This window comes from Pantherophis guttatus, chromosome 1 (assembly GCF_059756535.1).
Source record: "Pantherophis guttatus breed Tessera chromosome 1, ASM5975653v1, whole genome shotgun sequence".
NCBI classification, from domain to species: Eukaryota; Metazoa; Chordata; class Lepidosauria; order Squamata; family Colubridae; genus Pantherophis; species Pantherophis guttatus.
In genome coordinates, this window is record NC_142063.1 from 243,138,194 (window position 1) to 243,147,949 (window position 9,756).

The 9,756-nt window shown below is 39.7% G+C and overlaps 1 pseudogene; it reads left to right on the forward strand.

Annotated features, from left to right (window-relative positions):
* The first annotated feature begins 661 nt into the window (after positions 1-661).
* Positions 662-1,630, forward strand: LOC148116811 (uncharacterized; annotated as a pseudogene).
* The last annotated feature ends 8,126 nt before the right edge of the window (positions 1,631-9,756 follow it).

Genomic DNA, 9,756 nt, shown 5'->3' on the forward strand with positions numbered 1-9,756 from the left:
AGAATGGGAAGATCGGCAGCAAGATGGATCGGTTGCAGAGCCCACTAGAGTTGGGTGGCTATAACAACCACCTCAATCTCAACCACAAGTAGCCATCAACCCAGCAAATAATTCAAACCCACCCAATAATATATCCTTACTTATCAAAGACGCCATTGAACGTGAACAAAAATGTCCAAATGGCATTTTATTTGGCCTAGATGACAACGATGAATCTGATGATATCACAAAGGTTCGCAACATTATAAGAAACTCCAATAAACCAAACATCTCCCCTGATGACATCATTGAAATTTCAAGAGACGGCCCTGAGTTCAAATACAATGATGGCTCGGTAGCTCCATGATTTTGCAGAGTTAGTTGCAAAAATGAGTTCATCAAACGCATATTCATACATACAATAAATTCAATCGCCAAAACCAACATCAGCCATAACAAACTTCACTCATGCCAAGACTTACCCATATTGCAAAGAATCTGCTCCCGTGAACTCTGATCAGAACTTAAAAGACATCAAGAAAATGGACATACTGACTTATACATCGACTACCGTGCTGACTGTATCAAAAGAAAGCCCCACAACCCACATCATAACACCCAATCCTCCTCCATCCAACCCTCCATCACCCAAAACTAGGTGTGCACACCCCAAACTTCCTCTATAATAACTACTACCGGCCTTAAATGCAAGCTACTTAATGCAAGAAGCCTTGTAAATAAAATACCTGAATTCCTCCTCTTACTGAATATGGCTATATTCGACATTATATTTGTCTGTGAAACTTGGCTAAATACATCACTCCCTGACTCCATTACTACAGTAAGAGACTATCATGTTTACCGGTCAGATCGTGAAATCCGTAGAGGAGGTAGTGTTGCTATCTTCTACAAAAAGTCCCTACATCTAAAAAATATTCAAGTTATATGCAAACTTGCTCTTCCTGAGACCATCGTCTGTGATCTGTCCTTAAATACCACACTTCAATTCTTACTTTGTTACAGAGCCCCAGATTATGACATCGAACATACGAACAAGTTAACTTCACTACTAACCTGGGCAGCCTCCTGTCCTCTCCCAATAAACTTTCTTGGTAATCTTAATTTACTACTTATTAATTGGACTCTAAATGGATGTACAACTGAACCTATACATGCAACCCTGTACAATACTGTAACTAATCTGGGACTTGATCAACTAGTAACTAACAACACTAGACTCAACAACTGCCTTGATCTCATCTTCTGCAACAGTTTAAATTCTATTTATGGACTACAAATAAAAAAACCATTCTCCAACAGCGACCACAGCATGATTGACTTTTGTCTCAACTTATGACCTCTCAAAAATCATCATAATGATGGGATTCCCAGTTATAACTTTAAAAAAGCCAATTATGATCTCATAGACAATGAACTCTCATATCTTGATTGGCAAAATCTATTCTCTGGCTGTAATACTGCTGATGACCATTACAACATTTTCTTACACAAACTCAAAAGAGTCATTAAACTTTACATACCACTAATATCCCACAAAACCAGAAAAAATAAACTACCAATAACAATAAGGAAATTACAATCCAGAAAAAAAATCTCTTTGGTGAAAAAACAAAACAAACTACGTAGCTAACTTCAAAAACTGCTATGAAACCTTATGCCAACAAATAAAGATTGAATGCACCAATTATCACATCAAGCAAGAAGAAAACCTACGCACAAAATCCACCTGTGCCTTCTATAATTTTGTAAACAACAAACTTAAAGACTCGACCCCTAAAAGGACCAAACAATGAAGATTTTATTGATGAAACCATTAAAGCCAATCTCTTTAACACGTTCTTCAGCTTAGTCTTTGTAAACAGCAACAACACATACCCAATATTTCCCAATCGTACTACAGACAATTACAATGATTAAGGTGATCTTATACATATTGATTTTACAGAAGACAATGTTGAAAAGGCACTACGCAATCTAAAACCACTTCTATCTGCAGAAATTCTCTGTATGTGATTGAAAGAGTTAATTTTAACTTGATGGCACACAATCAGCCTATCATTTAATCAATCAGATTTCACTTGGACACCATGAAAGAAATTGTGGTAAGAACTATTCAACAATGGCACAGATTGCCTAAAGGGATGGTGAATTCTCCTCTAGAAATGTTTAACCAAAGGCTGTATACTCATCTATATTAATCTGTGGATCCCTCCATTGGAAAAGGACAAGATAATCTCCAAGATTATCTATAACTCCACATGAGCTGGTGGTTTATGTATATATAACTGAATGTACAAGTTTCTGGAGACAGAAAACATCTGAAAATATTGCATAAACTGCAAAGTCCTTCAACTTGCAGGATGAAAAAAATAGGAAATGTGCCAGAATTCTGCAAGAGATTAAACCTTATTTAAGAACTGAAACCTGCAGGTCATTGCATTAAAACAAACAGGATATTTTCCTTGACATTCCTACTGCAGCTCAACTGTTAAGAACCTAGATAAAATCATGTAGTTCATGATGTGAAACCTATATATTCTCATATATCATACCAGACATGGCAATAAATCTTAATTCTCCAGACACTTAAACTTGTATAAAGGAAGTTTATATAGCAAAGATGCTCAAAAATGATACGGTGAGATAAAAGGCTTTATTTCAGACAAGATAGAATATATAAATGAACGAATCATTTGCCTATTCACAACTCAGAAATCAATAAATGTTTGCATAAACGTGTGTGTGTGTGTTGTAAATTCTAGGACTTTTCTTCCTCCATTTTTGAGTGAATAGACATGTGACCAGTTTTCCCCATGTTTGGCACTGATAGATATCTGACATTATCAGTGTTTAGATAATGGTTCTGTCTTTCTTGAGAACCGTGGATCCCACCTTGCCAATGCATGCCTTTATACATATAAAAAATGCTTTGAATAAACTACCTGAAAATAAATAAGTATGGCTGACTTTTCACAAAGCTTCATGCTGCACTCCTCCCCTGCCCTGAGTGGCTTCAGCAAATAGGAGCTCTGTGGTGGCCCTGCAGCAGGACAGATGGAGGCCTTGGAGGTCCTTGCAGGTAGAAGCAGCCCAGTCAAGAGCAGCGTGAGGCCAGAAGCAGCAAGTATGGGATGGGGTTTGGTCTGCAGAGGCTGCGGAGGCCTCCAGCCTTGCAATCCTACACAGGGAAGGCACAGGTTTGCTCCGGAGCTATGGCAGAACATTGTACCAGGAGGCCTCTGCCTGGGGATCCCATACGTCCACCCATCTGGGATCATCACCGGAGCCAAGAGGGTCAGGGCGGATTGCTTTGCATGGTTTGCATTGCACGGCATACCAGTAGCATTGAGGAATGTCTTGCTCACCTTTCCATCAGAGGGGTGCAGGCTGGGGGCTTAACAGCCAGGGAAGACAGGGCTTTGGGGTGACAAGGAGGAAGGGGTGATCTCCCCCTATCTCCTCTGTTCCACTGCAAGGCTACTTCAGACCTCTTGTCTACCGAAGCTAGTGCTGTGGGAAACTGTGAGGGGAGATTGTATAGAGGGGAAAATATCTAGCCATAATAACATTCTTTTCTCTTTGCTAGTCAAGGACACTCTGCCCTGCACCTGGAGTGTCGTGACTGGGAGGAACCTCCAGATGGAACGGTGCATTGATTGGACCATGTGATGGACATGTGGGTGCAGGGGAAGGGACTTGGACATTCTTTTGGGTGAGGAAAACCTGAAAGCTTTCAGATTCAGTTTTTCCCAGATGTGCCAATATGACATCTCTAATACAATGGAACTTTGAGGAATTTCTAGCCTCAGAGTCTTCTTTCATTGGGGTTGTTACTTGGAACCCTGACAGGGCCCTTGGCTGCAAGGTTGCCTGGTGCCCTGGGCAGGGCCAGGGATGGTGAGAGTGCACCGGAAGCACCTCCAGGTGTCTGGAGAGATAGAACAAAAGACAGGTCCTGTCCGTCACTGGCTCAGCCAATCCACAGGGCTGCAATTAAGGGGCTGCCAAGTCACACTATGTGTCCCCTCCCACACACAGATTTGGCCACTGGAGTCATACTGGTGGGGCAGCAAGGAAACACACCTTCATGAGGTGACAGGGGAAGAGAAGGAGCCACCATGCTAAGTGCTGCCTCAGGGATTGCTGTCCATGTTTGCGAGGGGACACATGGTTGTGCTGCTTCCTGTGCTGGCCACATCCACTCCCTTCACTAGGGCTTATTTTTGGGTAGGGCTTATTTTAAACCCATGCTTAAAAATCAGGCTAGGGCTTATTTTCAGGATAGGACTTATTTTCGAGGAAACAGTAATTTATATACATTTTAAAAGAGCAGCTTCAATCCTTCATTTCTTTGTTCTGGTGCATCAAGTTCTTTAGGTAATCTTTGATAACTTGTGTAGCATGATAACTTAAAAATATACCCTGTGGTGCATTTTATCATCCTCCCACATAAAAATACTGCTCATTATTTCAATAAAGCAATTTCATAAATTTGGCTTAGGGTTGCAGCCAAACTAATTAGTTAAAGAAATTATAAACTACCAATACAAAGCATGCAAGTGTCTGTGTTATGAAGCATTGAATATACATGAATATGGTTTAAATTATTAAATGACCCCATAGTAACCATGGGAACATGGAGGTAAGAAGTTCTACACAGTCAAAAATGAATTTAATTACCTGCACATTGACAGGTATATGTGAGTTGAGTATATGTGAGTTGAGAAGGAATAGAATTAGACAATTTCAGTCAGAAAATTATACTCTTTACTACTCAGGACATTAGTAACCAAGACTGAACAAAGGTTGGTTACAGTGCAATCAATGGCTGATTAATAACAACTATATTAATCCTTATTATGATTATCCAAGTTTATATTCCTACTACTAATACATAAGAATATGAGGTTTATGAGTTTCATGATCAAGTTCAATTTGAAAGCTATAGAACATGCAAGCAAATATGCTGCCTGTGACTGGACACTGGACTGCCAAAGCTGGAAATGTACTTGGACTGTATGACTTAAGAAACCAAAATGAAGCAAGAAGACAACTTATATTTATGCTAGTCCAATGGTTTCTTTATTGCTAACACTGTTTTCAAACAATTAAAACAACACCCATATATGGACATCACGAGATAAGAGTACCAGAAATCACCAGAAATCAAATGGATTATATTGGTAGAATGCAATAAAAAAATGCTCAGTTATACCAGGAGAGATTTCGCTAGGGCAAATCTGTGCAACAGATCCCAAATTTGCAGGTTCCATGTTAAGCTGAAGGGGAAGAAGAAGAAAACCACCTAATTCCCATGATACAATTTTCATCTAAGGACGAAAAAAAAAAAAGATTGTTGAATAAATCAACCCAGAGTTCTCACTCGAGGCATAAATGACCAAGCTCAAATTATCATAACTGGGACATGATATGCAAAGACTTAGCTCTCTAGAGAAGGCAATAATACTGGTGAAAATGGAAGAAAAGAGAAGAGGATGGCCAGCCACAAAATAAAGGTAAAGGTAAAGGTTCCCCTCGGACATATGTGCTAGTCGTTTCCGACTCTAGGGGACAGTGCTCATCTCCATTTCAAAGCCAAAGAGCCAGCGCTGTCTGAAGATGTCTCCATGGTCATGTGGCCCGCATGACTAAATGCCAAAGGCTCATGGAACGCTGTTTCCTTCCCACCAAAGGTGGTCCCTATTTTTCTACTTACATTTTTTACATGCTTTCGAACTGCTAGGTTGGCAGAAGCTGGGACAAGTAACGGGAGCTCACCCCATTATGTGGGACTAGGGATTCAAACTGCTGAACTGCCGACCTTTCAATCGACAAGCTCAGCATCTTAGCCCCTGAGCCACCGCATCCCTTAGCCACAAGATAGATGGAGTCAATTATATTAAATAGGGTACATTGTTGGAAGACCTAAAGTAGAGGTCCCCCCAGACCATGGATAGTACTGGTCCATGGTCTCTTAGAAATTGGACTATGTAAGTGGCAGGTGAGCTCATGAAGCTTCATCTGTGGATTCACAGAATTTAGGTTGCATGTGAAACCATTCCTACCCTCCACCCCCAATCAATGGAAAAAATATTTTCCATGAAACTGATCCCTGGTGCCAGAAAGGTTGTGAACCGCTGACCTATTGGAGAGAAATTTTGAGGAGAGATCCTCAGATAGACAGATACTATGTCTATATATGACTGCACAGCAATTTGATGGCACATAATCATTAGCTAAACCTTTATGGTACAGGATAATTATACATTATTTTGAAATAACTGGAATTTAGTCACACTATCCCACCCCTGCAACCCTTGTCCCGCAATAAAGCACCCGAGCTTCTAAAGCAGAGCTGAAATGATGTTTTCAATACCCTAGCAAAATAGTCAAACAAGCACGTGAAAGGCTTCTATTCAGTGGATCAATTCAGCAGTGAGAAGCAATGGAGCAATACTTCATCCACAATATCATAAAATTCTAATATTAAAAAAAAATCCACTTCTTAAAACATCTGAATTTAGAGCAAGCTAGGACATTATTATGGAGATTATATGCTTTTTTGTTTTTTTTTGTTTATTAAATAGATTTATACGGCCTCCGAACTTACACACAATAAATATAAAGCTATGTCCCTTTATATGCTTTAAAAATCCAGTATTATTTCTTCATTAACTATTTAGATATACTGTATAGAACTCAGGTGACTGTAATGTTACCTGACAATACAAAGGGGATCTTTAATAATATTGTTAGTGTCAAAAACAATTAGTTTGGCAATATCCCTCTGTGTCCTGGAATGTCCCTTCACTCATGAGCAGTGATGCCCAGCTGAGTTAATGATTTGGTTTTAATTATAAAGGGGACACTGAGCTGGGAAACCATTTTAATCCCCTGTAAATTATTACAGAGGCAGTTCTTTACACAATTATTACTGCAAAATTCACTCTCTGGTGATGGAAGCCCACTCAAAATGAAAAGAGAACAAAGCAATCTTTCATAGTTTTCTGGCTTGATGAACTCTTGTACCACAGGAATGAAATTTGTTTTGTTTTGTTTCCTAATGAAATATTAGGTAAAACAAGACAGCAATGACAGGTGTTGTTGTGTTTCTGTCAGATAAATTTCGCATGAAACTGAGTTAGATAATCTGTTCATCTAATTCAGTGATTTCCTAAATGGTCTGGCAGAAGTTTTTTTCCCCATGCTGTCTACTGACATCTCTTTGAAATCGTGATGGCATTGCATAAAATGTGTGGCAGTGTGTTAGTCTGCTAATGAATTAGTGGTGTATTAGTCAACTAATTTGATTTAAAGGCATCAAATGGGCGAAGCCAATGGTCCCTTATCATAATTCTTTTACTATCTGAAAAAAAACCTTTAAAACCTTTAACCCTTTTCACACAATCAATATGCCATGATATTATAGGCCCCATATAATTCATTTCTACTTCTCCATACCCACTTTTGATATCATGCTGGCAGAAACATCTTCAGAGAGCACTGGCTCAATGTACCTTGAAACAGACAAGAGCATGATCCCATATAATCAGTAACAACTAGCGGAGTAAAATCCTTTATACCTACTTTGAATAGTCTATGAGTTTAGACATGATACAGTTAGAATTGTTTGTGCAAAACTTTGCACATGCATTCCCTAAAGGGCTAGTAAAGTGGACATATTTTTTCTTGCATGATTATCTATCATATAGTAGCCCTTCAATGTCATCCTATTGATACTTACCATGAAGATTCTTCCACAAAAGTGATTGTTTATGCAGAGGCATAGAAAAAAGGACAGAGAAAGACAATTGCTATGTGGTATAATAGAAGAAGTCCCACCCTGTTTCTTCCAAATTCCCACAATAACTTGTTGCTGTTGTTAGTTGCAAAGTCATTTCTGACCCATCGCGACCCCATGGACAACATTCCTCCAGGCCTTCCTGTCCTCTACTATCCTCTGGAGCCCATTTAAGCTCACACTGACTGCTTCAGTGACTCCATCCAGCCACCTCATTCTCTGTTGTCCCCTTCTTATTTTGCCCTCAATCTTTCCCAGCATTAGGTTCTTCTCCAGTGAGTCCTTCCTTCTCATTAGGTGGCCAAATATTTCAGTGTCATCTTCAGGATCTGGCCTTCTAAAGAGCAGTCAGGGTTGATCTCCTCTAGGACTGACCAGTTTGATCACCTTGCAGTCCAAGGGACTCACAGGAGTCTTCTCCAGCACCATAGGTCAAAGGCCTCAATTCTTTGATGCTCAGCCTTTCTTATGGTCCAACTTTCACAGCCATACATTGCAAATGGGAAAACCGTAGCCTTGACAATAGGCACTTTTAGGTAGGGTGATCTCTCTGCTTTTTAGTATGCTGTCTAGATTTGCCATAGCTTTCCTCCCCAGGAGCAAGTGTCTTTTAATTTCTTGGCTGCAGTCCCCATCTGTGGTGATCTTGGAGCCCAAGAAAATAAAATCTGTCACTAACTCCATTTCTTCCCTAGCTATTTGCCAGGAATTGAGAGGGCCAGATGCCGTGATCTTAGTTTTCTTAATGTTGAGTTTCAAGTCAACTTTTGCACTCTCCTTCTTCATCCCCATCAAGAGGCTCTTTAGTTCCTCTTCACTTTCTGCCATTAGAGTGGTATCATATGCCTAACTGAGGTTGCTGATATTTTTTCCAGCAATTTTAATTCCAACTTGTGATTCATCTAGCCCTGCCTTTCTCATGATGTGCTCTGCATATAAGTTAAATAGGCAGGGTGACAGTATGCAGCCTTGCCGAACGCCTTTCTCAATTTTGAACCAATCAGTGGTTCCGTGTCCAGTTCTCACTGTTGCTACTTGACCTGCATATAGGTTTCTCAAGAAACAAATAAGATGGTCTGGTACTCCCATCTCTTTAAGAACTCCCAATAACTTACTTTGAGATAAACTAATATTAAACAGAAGTAAGATAAAATGGTGTGAATAACTGGCCCTTAATTCTGGGAATTATGAGTATTTTGGATAAAGAAACATTATTTTCAAAGTATCTATGGAGATTCTCAGTCACCCAGGTCATGGTTGTCCTAAAGGTGCGATTTCCAAAAGGCAACTGAACTTTGTTTTTCTTTGAAGATGTTTCACTTTTCATCCAAGAAACTTCTTCATTCCATTGGTTTATTGTTCTCACTGACAGGAAATTTCTCCTTAGTTCTAGGTTGGATCTCTCTTTGATTAGTTTCCACCCATTGGTTCTTGCCTTGCCTTCTGACGCTTTGGAAAATAGGTTGATCCCATCTTCTTTGTGGCAGCCCCTTAAACATTGGAAGACTGCTATCATGTAACCCCAATCCTTCTTCTCACTAGATTAGGCAGCCCCAATTCCTGCAACTGTTCTTCATGTGTTTTAGCCTCCAGCCCCTTAATAATCTTTGATGCTGTTCTCTGCACTCTTTCTAGAATCTCAACATATTTTTGCACCATGGTTACTAAAACTGGATGCAGTATCCCACCTGTGACCTCATCAGAACATTATAAAGTGGATGTAATACCTAATATGATCTTCATACTATCTCTCTGTTGAAGCAGCCTATGACTGCATTGGCTTTTTTTGGCAGCTACAAGACACTGCTGACTCATATATAAGTGGTTGTCCACTAGGACTCCTAGGACCTCCCATTTTGGGATCAATCAACCCTAATTGTTCTGTAAAAAGGCAAACCAGATTTAGACCTTGTTTATATTTGGATGACACACACACAGAGACACACAAACCTCCA